The sequence below is a fragment of the Rattus norvegicus genome, chromosome 3, assembly GCF_021556685.1.
Source record: "Rattus norvegicus strain SHRSP/BbbUtx chromosome 3, alternate assembly SHRSP_T2T, whole genome shotgun sequence".
Classification (NCBI taxonomy): Eukaryota; Metazoa; Chordata; class Mammalia; order Rodentia; family Muridae; genus Rattus; species Rattus norvegicus.
The window spans coordinates 145,204,474-145,221,659 of NC_141536.1; the positions used below are offsets into that span (position 1 = coordinate 145,204,474).

The window sequence follows — 17,186 nt, forward strand, 5'->3', positions numbered from 1 at the left end:
TTATTCCAGAGGAGGAAACTGAGGTTCAGTCACAGAGAGTAGCTTGACCAAGGTGACTGTGAGCTGCTCATTTATTCAGCAAGTTTTTAATCAAGTGTTACTGTGTGTCTGGCAGTGAGCCAGCACCAGGGATACACTGGCAGGCAAAGCTTCCCTGGAGACTTAAATTCTAGAGTATGGCGGCATCAGAATGTAGTAGGACCTACCTCAGAACTGTGGCCCCAGGCTCTGTCACTGAAGACCCCTCTGACTTGAACCCAGGGCTCCAGAGTTGCAGCCTATGCGACATTAAAGCTAGTCAAGGGACAAGTTTCTGCAAACTAATCATCAAAAATGAAAAGAGAGAATAAAAGGTTTGCTAAATTATTAATGGGACAGTGAGGAAGGGTATCTCCCAGAAGGCCATCTGCTAGTGCTCATTAAAGGGAAGTCACCCAAAGACAGAGAGCTCTCCCTAAGTTCTTGATCTGACTTTTCTTCAACCTCCAAATATTTGATTACAGTAGGCACAGGTGTGGAGCCCTGTGGCCATGTGCAGAGCTGGGGACCCTCCTACCTCCTTTAATATTAAATGAGAGGAGATAAAGGCTGGTCCTAGGGTACCAAGTCCAGGAAGCACTGTAGTCCACCCCCTCAATTCCCGTGAGTAGAAAACAAACCTATGGGGAAAGGGACTTGTTACAAACACATGGTGAGTGAAAGGGCCTTGCCTTCTCCAGCAAGCCTGACTTGGCTTCCCCAACCCCTCCTGGGAGGAACTCCCTTCTAAAAGTCAAGCTGTTTCTGAGAGTCTGTACACTTATATTTTTTCCCCAGATATTTCTAAATTGCCATCTTTTTCAACAAATTGCCAACTTTTTCAAACACAGATTTTTGCTTTTTTTTTTTTTTTTTTTTTTTTTTTGGTAGTTAAAATGCAACTCAGGCTAGCCCTTGAACTCTTCATCCTTCCATTTTAGGCTTTCAAGCACTCAGATTACAAGTGTACACCACCACACCTGGCTAAAAATGTTCACATTTGTAAAGTACTCCACAAGTGGGGTTCACATTCTTTTTCTTTCTTTTCTTTTTTTTTTTTTTTTTTTTAAGAACCACTCTTGCCATCATGGTGCATGTCTTTAATTCTAGAGAATTCAAGAAGCAGAGGCAGGTAGATCTCTGGAGGCTAGCCTGGTCTACAAAGTGAGTTCTAGGACAGCCAGGGTTATATAGTGAGACTGTCCCAAAGCAACCAGCCTGCGCTCTTCTAGTCCTGCACAGGACTCTAGGAGTAAGGCCCAGAGAGGGGAAGAAGTTGGCCAGTGTCACTCAGCTGTTCTCACCCAAGGAGTCACCTTTCACTAGGCCTGTCGGAAGGAAGTAAACAATGGAGGAAATTTGAGGTGGGGCAGCAGAGGACCAGAGCCAATATTGGAGGGAGGGAGGGAGGGAGGGAAGACTCTGTTGTGGGCACCTTGGGGACTGTTGGTTCCAGGAAGAACCCTTGCCCACCAGAAATCTTGTCTCCCTGTGTCCTGGCAACATCAGGTCACATAAGCTCCTTCAGACACTTCCCCTTGCAGGCTTGGTCACTGTACCCACCCCCACCCCCTCTGAGTGTCTGCTTTTCACTTGTTCCTGGGTTACCGGGAAGATCTGGTGAAACAGCCCATAGGGAATAGAGTGAAAAGGCTAAGAGTGCAGCAGTCCCAGCCATTGGGGATCCCAGAGTTGGTGCTAGCCCTGGTTGGGCCGCAGTCAGGCTCAGCAAACAGCTAGTCAGCCTACCATCCAACCGCTTCAGAGCACCCCTTGCTGGTGTTTTCCTTCTGTGCTACAGGGCAGACTGTGCTGAGCTTCCTGAATTTGTTCTGTCCCAGGTTGCTGGGATCTCCACTGTACTTGTGGAACAAAGGCGCTTAGATATCAGATGAGGAGAGGGAGTCAGGGAGACCACAAGGCTGTCTTTGTGCTACCTCTGAGGTGGGTCCCCTGATAGCTCATCTCTGCAGCTTCTTTTCAACCTATCCCCACCCCCGCCTTCCACCCCCCAATCTGAGGAAGTAGAGCTCCTCCCACATTTGATTGTTCAGAAGACTGGCCTGGAGAATCTTAAACCCTTAAGGGGCGGAAGCTGGGGGATTGTGTCCCCTCGGCCTTATCGGCTTTCCCCGTGTTCCTTTTAGTTTCACTTTGGGTTTAAAACCCAAACTTAAAGCAGGAAGCAGCCACCTCAAGCCCTGCCTGACTGGGAAGGTCTAGGGGAGCCTCAGACCTCACTAGAACGGTATGGTGTGCCTCATCCCTGAAGGGTCCCACCCGTGTTCCAGAGGTCTGGCTCGTGGGTGGGGCCCAGTGGGGAGAGGCGCCAGGCAATAGACAGTGGCGCCCTGGCTAGGCAGTCTGGGACTGGGCCAGTAGGACGGGTTCCCTGGTAAAGTCAGTTCACTCGGGTGTGGTCCCAGCATCAGGCCCCCCAGGTGGGAAGCTACTGCCTTTTAAACACCCCATTCTTCTGGGGCTGGGCGGAACAGAACTGGCCCTGGGAAAGAAACCAGGGCCTCCGAATTTACCTTTCGCAGAGCTGCTCACTTTCCCTAAAGGTAAGACCAAATACCAGCCTCTGCCTTGAAGCAGTTTCTTCTGAGTACCCAGCTTGCCTGAAAGCCCCTTTGCTCTGTTCAGTTTATCCTCTCACCTCTTTAAGTCTCGGGGTAATAGGTACCTTCGGCTTCAGGCTAGGTCTTCCGTGCTCAGAAGCGCATAGGGCGTCTGTTTCTCTGCAGGGGTGGGTCCCTCCATCTCTGTACGTCTTCTATCCATACAGTGGATCTGCATTTTAGGAAAGCTAGCAAGAGTATCTAACTCTGTTTTCTGGGATGAACTCTACTCCCTAAGGGTACCTTAGGAAGTGTTAGGAAGCGCTCTGAAGAAGGGCTACACCCCTGTATCATAGAAAAGTGGCACACTGATGAGCCCATACCCCTAGGTTCAGACAGACCTGCAGCTCAGAGTCGTGCTATTTGGACTCAAACACCTGGAATCCTGTCACCTAGAGCTCTCAGGTTCTCACTTACAAATATAGTGGTTCCTATCACCTGGTTAGTCTCACCCTGAAGGTAAGAGAGGCGTTTAAGGAGGCCCAGTGCAGAGACTATACTATTACTCAAAACACTGACTCCATCCCCCACTCCAAACCCCACCCCCAGAGGTGTAGCTGGACTGTGGGCTATTTGGAGGGCAGCCATTAGCTGTCTGTTTACAACACAAGGCTCTGGTTGGGGATCTGAAGAACTCAAGGAGAAGGACTTTCATTCCCCACAAACTGGTAGGCTCAAATAAACAGAATTTTTGAGAGGCAAGGGCAGCTTCTGCAGAGGTCAGGATTGGCTGAGCTGGAGAGATCTGCCCTGCACAGGTATTTGCCTGGCATTGAGAGCTGGGCCTTGTCTCCACAGAGTGCTCATCTGGGCAGTTTTCTGTAAGCTGTGGCTGAGAGCCTGTTATGCGTATGTTGGAAGCAGATTGAATAGTTCCAGACTCTCCTGGAACCTTCTGCCTTCCCAGGCTTCCCACGCTTCATGACGTGGCTGTTGCTCTGCACAGAGGTGTGGTCATAGTCAGGAGGTGTCTGCTACCTGTGCTACCTGTGCCAAGGGGTGGGGCTTGTTTGACAGCACCCAGTAGAAACAGGATTAAACTACCCTTTACCCAACAGCTTCCTCAAAGGAGAGAGCTCATGTGATAAGAGTGGGAGCAGTCCAAGAGGAGGGCAGTTAGTCAGCCCTCGGCTCCCCTCCATAACCTTTCCAAACAGTCATGTGTTGAGTACCAGAGGCTGAGCAAAGAGGCAGGGAAGACAGAACCAGCTGACTTCCATCCAGCTTGGAGACTGCCCAAGCAGGTAACAGATAGACAAGATACCATGTGATTGTGTTAAAAGGCAGAAGGAGGCAGCCAAGTGCAGAGAGGGACCTACTTGGGAGGCTTAGAGGACATCACTGGAAGTAGGGAGGATGGGGAGCAGCCCCAATTAAGACCCTGGAGGGCTGTATTTGCTAATTTCCAGAAGGTCTGGGCACATTTAGATGGGAGAGTAAACCTGGTTAGCCCTGAAGTGAGCACCTTTTTTAGCTCCCTGGAGAGCCAAGGATCCTGAAGTATTACTAGTCCGATAAAGACAGGTTACCTCAGAACTTCAGACCAGGAATGGAATTGTACTCCTGTGATCTCAGCACTCCATCCAGAGGAGCCAGGGGCGCAAGAAGCTTTCAAGTTCAAGGCCATTGTGGTTTACATAGCAAGCCCTAGACTACCTTTAAAAAAAAATCACAAATACCTACTGTTTTTCATAAGTCACTAACTTTTCTTCACCAGTCCCAAATTATTGCTAACTTTCTTTAATGCACTGCACACTTCATCGTATCCTATTGCTGAGGGAGGCAGGTGCTGCTTTCACTGATGAAGGAACAGAGAGGTAGGTGACTTGCCCAAACTCACACAGCACAGTCAAGAGTTGAAGTCCTGATTCATGGCGCTTTTGGTCTAACCACACTGCCGCCTTTGTTTAAGAAACAAGAATGTTTCTTGTTTCTGTTACTTTTATTTCTTTTTTGAGGGGAGGGAGGGGGCAAAGTTGCCATCCCCAAATGAACATTTTAAAAGTTTAGGTAAAAGAGTATGAAGGCTGGCAAGATGGCTGCAAGGATGAGGGTACTGTCAAGCCTTATGGCCTGAGTTTGATTCCTGGGATCCATTGAAAAGTGAAGGAGGGTCAACTCCAGAGAATTGGTTTCTGACTTCCCCCTGGCATGGCCACACAAATAAATGCCTTTTTAAAAAGCAACTGTGTGGGGTTGGGGATTTAGCTCAGTGGTAGAGCGTTTGCCTAGCAAGCGCAAGGCCCTGGGTTCGGTCCCCAGCTCCAAAAAAAAAAAGCAACTGTGTTACAGCAGTAAGGTCAGGATAATCTTTTTCTGTTTCCTGTATCACAAGTAGATCTGTAATATATTGGTTTTTTTTTGAAGTTTTGTTTTAATCTCTAGACATGTTGCTGTCTAGCTGCTTCTGAGAGTCCTGTGATACTAATAGAAATATCACTGCCCCTGTACACCTCCAAGCTTTATCTCCTATTTGAATTCATTTTTCTGTTTGCTAAATTTCTGGAAAGATAGGCATATTACAAACCAGCACCTGTTCCTAAACACATCTCACTCAGGTCGGAGATGTGTGTGAGGACATTGATACCTGTCAGCCCATCACCAGGAAGGCAGCGGCTGGGAGACTTAGTAAGACCTCAGTTTCCAAAGTCAACAGAGGAAGAAAAAGTAAGTAACAAGAAGTAACAAGCCGAATTACAGAGTCAGGCCTAGAGTTTTAAATCTGTATTTCTCTGACTTTGGATGTGGGGTGGACGTGGTAATTGCTAAGTGGGGCTCGTGGTAGGAACGAGCCCCTCAGTGTACCACCCACTAGCTCATTCCTCAGAAATTATTAAATTGACTAGCAGCCTGGGGACATTAAGTATATTTTCATTGTTCACACTCCTCCCTACATCTGTCTCCAGAGCATCACATCATCCCAAAGTGAAACTACATAGAACCACTCCCTGCTGCCCTTGCCTGCCATCTGTGTCTGATCTGACCAGTCTGGGGGCCTCATCTAGGAACCCATTTTAAGATGGAACTCTTTGAAACGTGGGGGCTCACGGGGGTCTGTGAATAATTAGCTCCTGTGATGGCAACTAAATCTTCTTGTACCCTGCGGAGTTATTCGTGTCTGTGCCGGGGCTCCAGCAACACTGGTAAAGGACCTCTGCTCTCCTGGAAGAGTACCCTCTCCAGAGTCCATGGAAACCCCACCCTTTGTGGAAGGGACTCTCACTTAGTCACTTGCAGTAGGATCTGAGCCATGTCTGTCCCTTTATTTTCACCAAGACTTCCTTTGGGAAGGGACAATACTTCCCAGAATTACTGGGACAAGATGGTGGCTTTCTCTTTTCATCCTTAAAGATTTAGCTCAGTGTCCAGATATGTTGGATACAAAGTAACCAGGGCTCGGTTTCTCCTTTCTGGAAGTAGTGAAGACTACAAGTAAGATGACTGGCCTGAGCCTTGTAACATATAACTGCAATGTGGCAGAAACCCAGCCATGCTTGCTCTGTGAATTAGCTCTCCAGCATTTTTTTTTTTATTGGCCAATTTTTTGAAAATCTGGTCTGAGGAGCAATGAGCTGTTTTACTGTTTTACTGCATGTGAGACATTGCCTTAGAAGCTCCTGGGTTGGTCCTGTAGACGGAAGGATAGGGGTCAGGATAAAGGTTCTGGTAGGTGACCGAGGACGATGGCGCTGTGTCATAGAGTAGTATCCTAAGTTATTTCCACTGTGATTGTCTTCTCAAGGGACAGCAGATCCTTAGGCTTGGAAATTGTTCTTCATATTGGACCCAAGACAGGCAGCATCAGTCATGGCCTTCCCACTGTGCAGGGACACAGCTTTAGGGTCCTTCTCAACACATGAAAACACCAGTCCCCTAGATGTAGCATGTCCAGTGGGACTTAGGCCACCCCTAACTTGGGCATTCTCCTGTTTTTCCACATAGGTGTCAGTCCTAGGAGGGGAAGGGACAGTTCAAGAGGCAAGTGATGTCACAGGTCTCTTTGTGAGAGTAGAAGAGTCTAGCAGGACAACCAAAAGCCTAGGGACAGTGTTGGCAGAGCGCCTCCTAGACGGGTAGAAGCTGTCCAGGTACAGTCTGTCTGTCTTCTCGAGGTGCCCCTGGGGTGCGGCTTGGGTTGTGAAAGCTCCTGAGGAGGGCAAACTTACCTCTTCTAGACTCTGGGATGTGTCAGTTTTGCCGACGAGCTGGTATGCTCACTATTAATGAGACTGGATGCCGTGAAGTTGGGTCTTGTAGAACAAACATGGGCCTTGTACTTAGCAAATAGAACATGACTTGCTGTGTAATGCTGAACAAATTCTCAACTTCTCTGGGCCTCAGTTTTCCTTAGCAGTATAAAAGAAGAATGTAAAAGATATCTTGAGGGGTCAGATTCTGAGATTTCGTTTTAGGGCCTCACACTGTGGCTTTTGAAAGCTGTCTTCCCAACTGTCACCGTGCTGTGATTTCAGAGGAAGGGAGCTCGGACAAGGAAGGCTATGGCAGTGTGAGGGAGCAGCATGGAGATGACCCTTGTTCCCGCACCTCCATCTGCCCACCGTGCACCTCTCTCAGATTCCGCCTCCCTGTGTTCCTGGGCCTGGGACGGAGCCAGAGGAACACATGGGTTTCCATCTACAGGAAGCTCAGGGTCTGGAGGAGCAGCGCAGTAAACGAACAGACCAGCAAAGCTAGAATGGCAGCCGAGACCTGTGCTCACCCAAGCAGGGGAGCGGGGTGAACCTGGGGAGACTGTAAGAGAACTCTGGGGGAGGAACACTCAGGTGTCCTCCTCACCAGAGAAGGGCAGTGCAGGCAGGAACAGCGCCCAAGGACCTGAAACTGTAACTGCTGTGATTTGGCAAAAAGAATTTGTTGGAGGAAGGTGAAAGGACGCTGGAGAGCAGTGCCAGCAATGTGGGCTGGGCATGTCTGCGAGCACATGGACAGGGACTGAACCCTCAGCCTGCTGGCCAATTGGAAAATGTGACCCTTCACTTCTGGCCGGTAGAGTTTCTGGAAAGCCTGGGACTGAGAGCCGGTGGGCCCCTGGAGCCATTTTAGTGACAGATACTCAGTTACCATTCATCTTCCACCATAAATTGGGCCTAGCCAGGGATACCTGGCCTCTAGGCAATTTGACTTAGAGCCTGTATGGTGGAATATATCTCAGGAGGGGTAGGTAGGATAACTACCATCTCTTCTCTGACAGGCTTCTATGCTGGGGAATCTAAGGGCCTTATACTTTGTGACCTTTGGGCATCAGAGAGAGACATGTAAGCAATTCTTCCTCCTTCACCTGTCTCCTGCCCTCCACGGTACCCCTCAGAGTCTGCTCCGTGTGTCCCTGGGCCTACAAGGCCATATTAGAGATGGCATCCTTCCTAAGTGTCAGTAGGACTCTGCAGGTGTGAGCCTGTACACAAAGCTACTTTTTAAAAAGAGAGTGTGTGTGCCCGTGTGTGTGTGTGTGTGTGTGTGTGTGTGTGTGTGTGTGTGTGTGTGTGTGCGCGCGCGCGCGCGCACGTGTGTACACTAATGCAAATAACGCAAATAACTTTCAGGAGTTCGTTCTCTCCTTCTACAAGCTGTAAGTTTCCAAGTGGGTTTGGAAGTCAGTACCTTTACCTGCTCATCTAAGTGACCTTTTCACTAGAAACTAGCGCTCTACTTATGCTCCATAGCGCTAACCCACACCCTGTGTGTCCCCTCTGCAAGCACTTCCTGGAATGGGATAAGTTGAAACTTCTCCCTGTGTGGATTGCCCTTTTGTCAGGCTCCAAGGTGACTAAGTCTGTTGTTCAGGAAATGCCTGAATCTTCTGAGTGTTGCCTAGCATTCAGAGAGCCAGCTTTCTCTGGTCTGGGCCTTTCCCTGGCAGTGAAGTCTGACATATGTCTGTGGTCAGCCAGAGTCACTAAGGTATTTTTCACACAGGCTGTTTTCTTGTGTAACTGTGTCACTTGTGATTCCAATCCCAGGATCACAGTGCAGGCTCTGAGGAGGGCCTCTCCTTCCTGCGCCGCTATCCCCAGGGCTGTCTGAGTGTTGTCTGCTGACCTGGATTGAACCCCTGGTGTTCCCCAGTCAGCCCTCCATTCCTTTCATCCTCTCCCAGCTGCCCAGGGTTTTTGGCTTCTGCCTCTGTTACTCGATACACCACCTGTCACCCCAGGCACAGTGAATGAGCCTTGTTAACACCGCCTTTCTATTCTGGGATGCACTTGGTCATTCAGAATGATGCAGAGAACCCAGCCATCAAGGTGTACAGGGCCTGGCAGTGTCTGGTTTGCACACTGGCTTCAGCCTGTGACAGTTTAAGAAAAGCCTGGGTTTTGTGACCCGTCACCAAAGTTTGACTTCAGTCAGCTCTCTACAAGTGAGGTGGTTTTCTGAGCCTCTTTTCAAGTAGTACTTTGTACGTAGGACTCCTGGGAAATTAGTGGCAATTATGTCAACATATTTGACATAAACCAATATTTGACAAGCCAGGACTTACTCTGCATCAGTTTCCCCCCGCCCCCAATCTCTTAACAGGTGGGGCAGGCTGTTGCATATGCAAGGTTGGTGCTGGGCTGGAGTGCTGGCATCTGTTAGAACTGTTGCACTAGTATCTGTAGCTTGTGTTTACAGCTTGGTGCCCAATACGACAGCTATGGTTAATTACTACAGCTTGGAAACTGGACCTCTTGCTTTAGGACTGCTGCTGGTGGTGGTGATAAACATACCCTGCTTCACAGAACATTGCCTGCGAGAGTGCTCTGAGCAAACCGGGCAAACCGGGTGACGGGTTTGAGCACAGGGCGAGCGAGGGGGAAATGTTGCCCCCTTAGGTTGCTTATTGAATGCTGTGGTGGAAGTGGGTTTTGGAAGACAACTTACTTTGCTGGGGGTCCCTGGTCAAGGGCTGGGGATGAGTGAGGTGAACAGGCCAAGGATAGAGCAGGAGGTGGGAGCTCAGATAGGTGATGGGAGAGAGGAGCCCTGGGCTCTGGAAGGTGAGCTTTTTGTCTTAGGACAAAGTTTCCCTGGTGGGGGAAGGAAAGTCCCCAGGCTTCTGGAGTGGGCAGGGTGACTTCTGGGAGGGCAAGGCTGATGGGAAGGAGGGGAGGATTCGTATTCATTGTGAGCTCAGTCTACTATGGCCTTGGACTTCCCTGTGGTGCTGCCAAGCACACTGCGGCTGTTGAGATAGTGGTCTAATGTGCTGTAATGTCCTCTGACCACAGCCCAGCTCTGAGGGACTTCACAGGGGAATCTGTGGACAGCAAGGAGCCTCCCACCCTGTGAGCGGCCCTGGGAAGTTGAGGTCCCTGTCGAGAGGAGGCCACCTTCTATTTTTTTCTAGACCCCTCTCCTAGCTCCTCTTCACCACCTAACATTTTGCCCTGCTCAGCGTCTGTCCTGCTGTACTTTGCCCTGCCCTGCTCTGCTCCTTGCCAGTGGGTCTAGCCCTCCACCCAAAGTTTGTCTCCCAGAAAGTAGGCACACTCTTTTGCTCGGAAAGCATGGTTTCAAGAGTAGCTGACCCCATGAGTAGTGGAGAGCACCCCATGTCATTACCTTGGCTCCTCTCCGAGCATCGAGTATCACACCCCTTTTGTGGATGGTCAGCTGTGGCCTCTGTATGACCCTCACAGAGTGCTGTAGAATGTAGGGAGGTTCTCCTGGCTCTGGACTTTGTGTGTGCCCCTCTGTGAAATGGGACAATAGCAGACATGGCCTGTCTTATGTCTTGGTTGAGGATCCCATCAGCTGCCACACAGCAGAGGCAATGCTTACGGCTCATGGTAATTGTTGAGTCAATACCATATGAATCATAATCGCAAACCTTGACTCCTATGGGAAATATGGGCTCTTCTAAGCCTGTTGCCATAATTTCTCCCAGTCAGTACACAATCTTATTTCCACCAAAAGATTCAATATTTAAAGTTGGTTTATTAATTTCGAAGTCATGACCAAGAGCAGCGTGATTCATGCCTGACTGAAGTGTATCTAACACCTCTTCCCCCATGGACATTGGGGGGCCCTTCTGCAGCATACTTGGGATCCATTAAGCACACCTCCAGCAAACCAAGAAACTGGAGAAGCAGTAAAGAGCACAGAAGGGCACTTGCAGCCTGCACGAGAGCCAGTGTGAGAAGGCAGTGTTGCCTTTATCTGCCTTTGTTGGGAGTGTGAGTTTCAGATACTTATGTCAGAATGACTATGAAAAGCCCCCGGGGTCTGTGGCTGGAGCTGATTAAGTGTTGAGAGTGAATCCGTGAAGGCCAGCTGACAGCTGGAGCCCTTGCGAAAGCATGGTCTCAATCACCCTCGTAGCTGAGGACAGGACCAGCTTCAGACATTTTGTGGCTTTCGCCTCTGCAACCTGTTGGCTTCTGTGGACACTGAGGCCCAAAGCAGGTGCAGATACTGGAGTGCCTGGGTGGGGCTGGGTAGGTGAGACCTTTGCAGTAGAAAGGGCTCACAATGTGCCATGAGTTGGAGACTTTCTGGGGCCAGGATGGAAGGGGGGACAGGAAGTGCAGAACAGGAGGTGAACATCCAAGGAGCAGCAGAGTGTGGATGATGCAGGTGAGGGCAGCTGCAGATGGAGAAAAGACCGTTGGGAAAATGAGTTGGGGACACTCCACTATGGGCACCCTGTGATTGAAGAGCATCTCGTGTAGTGCCTTGACTCCTCCTTAACACAGTGGGTATCACCTTGGGCTGGGGAGGGTGTCGCCAGTCCTGTGTTGTTAGCTTGAGATTCCTCAAGGGAGGTGGTGCTTCTACACAGCGGCCGGCGGCCGTCAGCAGGACAGTGGCTGAAGGGCATCTGTCACTGAACCTAGATTTGCTGAATACAATTCTTCCCTCGCTTCCCTCCCCGCTTTTGAGGTGGAGACAAGGAGAGAGAAACCTGGGATGAATGGTGGCATCTGCTGTAGTACACAAAGGAGTGTGGAAGAGGGAATGAGCTCGTCAGGCCTGGCAGCACCACCAAAGGGGAATGGGGGAAGTTTGTGAGGCCAGCCCTGTCTGCCCATGTGGAGCCTGAAGCTGGGTGGTCCCTTCTACATTCTCTAAGGTTTCCTTCATGTCCGAGACTCCTGGCATCCAGTCCTTGAAATGTCTAGGCCCTTTTCTTCTATCCCCACCATGCCCCAAGAGCCAGTAACCTGAGGACAGCAATGGCCTTGGCTTCACCCAGCCCAGAAGCAAAGCACTTGTAGAAGCTCACTTCTAGGGGCACTGTGGCCCCCGGATCCTTAGGAGGTAGAGTCCCAGCCACCCCTGAGTGTCTGATTCTCTGTTTAGCTAATATGGACACTTGGGTTTTAAAAAGCGTAGTGTAGAAACGTTCATCTGATCTGATAGTAAAGAAAAATGTTGTAATGTTTTGGTTTTTCGAGAGAGTCTCTCTGTAACCCCAGCTAGTTTTGAACTTGCTGTTGTAGCAGAGGCTTTGACTGCTTCCCACGTGGTAAGTCACAGGCAGGCACCACCAAGCTGGATGAAATCTTGAAACATAAGGTAGAAATGAAATATACTAGTCACCTACTTCAAAGGAATGAGGATTTGCATGCTGCCCATCAAGTCAAGGATGCTGGCTGCATTGAGACTGTGTTGCAAATCGGCTTCTGCCTTGGCATGTGGGTCCTGCATGGCTAAGTGGCATGCAGGCAAGCATGTGACTGGGTGTACGTATGAGTCTCTGTGCTGACGTTCAGCAGACCCTCCTCTCAAGGTCTTTGAGATTAAGTACAAGGCTGAGCTGGAGCAGACAGTTACACTGAAGGAGTGCTTACATAGCCTCCTCAGGGAAAGCTAGAACTCTCAGTGATGGCCCAGGGTTAGCTGTTAGACACAAGCTGTTATAACCCCTGGTACCTATGGCATCTCCGAGGGAGGGCAGCGAGGCTGCTGTCAGTCCCACGAAAGCAGAGCTGTGCTGCTCAGTTCAGCCTCCTTAGGTCTTCAGGCCGTTTGCTTCCCTCTGAAGTGGACTTGACAAGTGGTGCCTCTCTGGCATGTAGGCTAGGCAATGGACCACCAGTGCACAAGCACCACGACTAATTAATCATGGACACTACTCAAGCCCTGAGTGCTCCAACTGATAGGCAGAGGGAAGAGACAGGGCAGAGGGGCTGATAGGACAGCAAGTCCAGGAGAGGGAAAGGTTCCATCTGGAATAGGCACACTTGTGAAAGCACTGGAACGAGTGTTGGAGGAGGCGGCTGACAGTGGGAGGAGTGGAAGCTGAAGAGAAAGGCTAGTGGGGACCAAAATGGGCCCTGAACCAGGGAGGTGCTTAGAACCTTGGATACTAATGTGTTAGGCCAAATCAGTGTGTGTGTGTGTGTGTGTGTGTGTGTGTGTGTGTGTGTGTGTGTGTGTGTATGTAATGTGTTAGGCCAAATCTGTGTGTGTGTGTGTGTGTGTGTGTGTGTGTGTGTGTAATGTGTTAGGCCAAATCTGTGTGTGTGTGTGTGTGTAATGTGTTAGGCCAAATCTGTGTGTGTGTGTGTGTGTGTGTGTGTGTGTGTGTGTGTGTGTATGTAATGTGTTAGGCCAAATCTGTGTGTGTGTGTGTGTGTGTGTGTGTGTGTGTGTGTGTGTGTGTAAAATGTGTTAGGCCAAATCAGTGGGGGGGGGGTGTGGATGTGGAGACCAGAGGAAGGCATCAGGTATCCTGTTCTATTTTTCCCCTTATTTCCATGAAAGTGGGGTTTCTCGCCGTGCTAAACTGCCTTCCTTTTGTTTCGTTCTTTGTGTCTCTTATTTACTGGTGTGTGCACACACATTAAAGTGCACATGTGGAGGTCTGAGACCAGCCTGTGGATTCCTGGGATTGAACTCTCAGGTATTAGCTGTAAGCACCTTTGCCAGCCGAGCCCATTGCCAGTCTGGGTGGGGCTCAATCAGTGAGTCTCTTCCATCCCTCAGCACTGACGCTAACAGGAGGGCATAGGCACACCCAGCTTTTATGGGGGTGCTGGAGATTTGAATTCAGTCTTCATGCTTACATAGCAAGTACTGTTACCCACAGAGAGAGAGGGGGTCTCCCTGGGCCCAGGCTGGCCTGGAGCTCCGTGTGAGCCAGGCTGACATAAAACGTGTGGAGTCCCTGGACCCAAACAGGTTCTGGGACGACTGGTGCGTACACTGCATGCAAACAAATGATTTTGATTTTTGGAAGTTGAAGGTTTTGGGGTAGCAATAATGAGGTTCGTTTTCTCATTCAACAGTTGTTTATTGGCAGCCTTCAGTGCTTTCCCGAGCCTGTGCCAAAACGAAGTCCCCACTACTGCCTCTGTCGAAAGTGACAAGTGAATCCTTAACGGTGGGAAAGGTGCTTTGACCAGGTTCCTAGGTGACAAGAGAAGAGGAAGTGACACTTGAACCCTCGAGGAGCTGAGGTGGGAAAGGTGGCCAATGAGGTGCTGGCAGCAGCAAAGGCCAGGACCTAGCCTCGTTCACACAAGGGTCCTGTGTCAGGTCAGGGCCCACCAGAGGCATGCCTTCCCCTAGGGAGCCCCAAATCCTCCCTGCTAGTCTTAGCCTGTATTTAGCTGTGACTTGTATTCCAGAAACAAAGAATCCAAGATAAGCTTCCTCTTCCTGTTGTCTGTCTGTTCAGCCCTTACTGCCTTTGGCCAGCCTCTCAGGCATTCATTGTCCCTCTAAGGCCAGGGTTGGGCCTCTGTCCTGGCCTCAGTGTGCTTCAACCAAACCCTGACCCTCTGCACCCCTGACAGGGAGGCTAGAATTGTCTCCTGTTATATAGACTTTGGCTATGGTAACCACCTTGTCTCCTGGGAGAAACGACATCTTTGTAACTATCATACTGACTTAGCCAGTGTCTGCAAGGACAAAGACCTTGTCTGCTTCTGAGTCGCTCCCACCCGTTAAGAGTTGGCTCCTTTCTTACCATTTTGAACAAATTAGGGCTGCCTTCATTGTGTGGATCCTCACCCTACCCGACAGAAACCTGCTTCCTTTGGGACTTGTAGGCTAGACATTCCCATTGCTGAAACCCTGTGTACGTCAGCCCTGTCTGCTGGGCTCTGGTGGGACTGGCTTGAATAATTGTCCCGTATGTTCATCTTGTTATGGAATCCCTCTCCCCATGCTGGTCACAGACTCAGTAGCTGGGGACTTACAGATCTGGTCTAGTTCCCTCTTTCTTCAATGCTAGTAAGACCATTCTGTGCTCTGGCCATGCATAGCCTGGCTTCTGTGGTATAGCCTATGTCGTCATTTCCCACAAGGTGACTGGACAGAGGTTTGAACTTGAGCTTGTCTGGTTCATGCTTCCTCCTGGCTTCAGAATAGGATAACTTCACATAAGTAGAAGAGATCCAAGCAGGGATCTTGCCTTCAGTCACACTGTCCAAACTGAGAGTATGGGTGGGGCGCTTTGAATTTGCCAAGGGCTGTGTGAAAATGGTATGCTATGGCCAGATGGAAGCTCTGAATAGGCGAGGGCACTGGAAAACCCAGAAAGCAGACTCTTGCCTCTGAAGCCAGGTCTCTCTGCCTTCAGTCTAGAGCCTTCCTACCCTAGCTGTAGGATCTGGGCTTGAGAACACACCTGCCTCTGGTCTCAGGTCCCAGCAGTGGGACCTCAAACACCTGCAGCTGTGCCCGGCTAGGAGGGTCCCAAGGCCTGGGAAGCAGTGAGGAGGACTGTGCTGTCCAGCAAATGTGGTTGCCACTGAGCACTGGTAACTCTAGGCACATTCCCTAGCCTTTCTGAGCTGCATGTACCCACCCATCTGTAAGGTGGGTATGATCAGTACACCCTCTGACAGCCCCAAAGCTGCCAAGTACAACTACACATACGACCCAGCCTGTGTAACAGGGCCTGCCCTTTCTTGTATGCTGGGGAGGACAAAGAGATCCGGAAGGTTTTTTTGCATTTGTTTGTTTGTTTTTAAATGACTTGAACCCTTCCCACCTCTCCTATAGTCTCTCTCCTAGCCCAGAGATTCGGCTGTCTGCCACATCCTCAGTGGTCTCCCTTAACTTAGTGACAAAGACTGCCTTGGGTGCGTGTGAGGAAGCCCTGTTTCCTCCAAAGACCTGAGCAGAACTGGGAAGTTTGGGAGTGGGAAGTGAGAACTCCTAGCTGGAAACCCCCAGGTCCGTCACCTCCACTGCGCAGGCTGGCCACCAGGGTTGACTGACTCAGTTGCAGGTTTATGTGCAGTGCAAGAAATTACACAGAAGGTATTCTATATTGCCTGGGAGCCAGTTTCCCAGGAAACCTTCCACACTGCAGCATCACAGCGGGATGCTGGCAGAGACACAGACTCACTTGGATTCCCTGTTTGTATGCATGTGCTTGTGTGTGGTCAGCACTTGCAAATCTCTTCTTCCTCCTCCTCTTCTTTTTTAAAGAATTATTTATTGTATGTATATGAGTACACTGTAGCTGTCTTCAGACACACCAGAAGAGGGCATCAGATCTACAGATGGCTGTGAGCCACCATGTGGTTGTTGGGAATTGAACTCAGGACCTCTGGAAGAGCAGTCAGTGCTCATAACTGCTGAGCCATCTCTCCAGCCCCGAATGCAGAGTTCCTATATGTGAATCCCTCTAGCAGTGCCATTGTCACAAAGGCACAGAGAGCTCCTTCACCACATGAGTCAGTCCCTTTTATTTTACTGCCTTCCCTGTTTATCTTCTTGCCAAGCATACCCTGGCGATTACTGGTCTGTTTTCATTTCTAACAATGCAGTAATTTCAAGAATGTAATATAAACAGGCTCATTCAGTGTCTGGGGAATTGCTTTACCCGGCAGGCACAATGACCTGAGAGTCTTTCTAGTCCATCACGTGGTGGCTCCGTCCGTGTCTTCTCACTCCCTAGTAGCACTCCACAGTAGAGGTGTGTGTCCACTCAACCACTCAGCTGCTTGTTTTCAGTCTCCGGCTTTGCAAATACAGTTGCCTGAACATGCATGTTTGTTTCCGTGTGCTACCTGCCTGATTACTCTCGCTGGGTTCTGTGATAATTGCATGTTTAGTTTTATAAGAAAATGCCGATCTTTTTGCAAGGTGATCATGTGTTTCTCCACAGCCTTGTTGTTCAACTGTGTCACTTTCTCATAGCCATTCTACCAGGTTGTGTAGTGATGTTCTCCATTAGCAGATAGAGAACTTTCTTCTGTGTCCAGCCTCTGACACTGGGCCTTGTCTTGTGGACTGTCACCGAGTGGGTATGATGAGTAGATCCCGCTCTCAGGTGGGGGCTTGCTCAGGTCTCTATAGGAAGGAGAGGGCGCCCTGGACCTGGTTAAGGACTTGCTTTGCTAAGCCCTCATAGCAGAGGGTGCTTAGAGAGCAGCACAGAGAGGTTCCTGTTGAGGTGTAGCACTGCTGTGGTAACTAATCTGGTCCCGACAGTGCAGCCTGAGAAGCAAACACTAGCTGTGCTGATGTGTGTCCCACTGCACGCCACCCCAGGTGACAGAGCTACTGCAGTGCCTGGCTTCCTGAAACTCAGGCACAGAGGGAAGGGTCAGACACAGTACAGTCCCAGGCAGCAGGCTGATG

General features: G+C 49.9%; 1 protein-coding gene across 19 annotated transcripts in view; it reads left to right on the forward strand.

Annotated features, from left to right (window-relative positions):
* Dlgap4 (DLG associated protein 4) overlaps window positions 1-17,186 on the forward strand; it is a 147,826-nt gene that overhangs the window by 116,533 nt on the left and 14,107 nt on the right. For 2 of the 19 annotated variants that reach the window (XM_087650160.1, XM_087650165.1), the window contains exon 2: window positions 13,874-14,044. The gene's annotated coding sequence lies outside the window, so the exon portion shown is untranslated. 19 annotated transcript variants of the gene reach the window in all.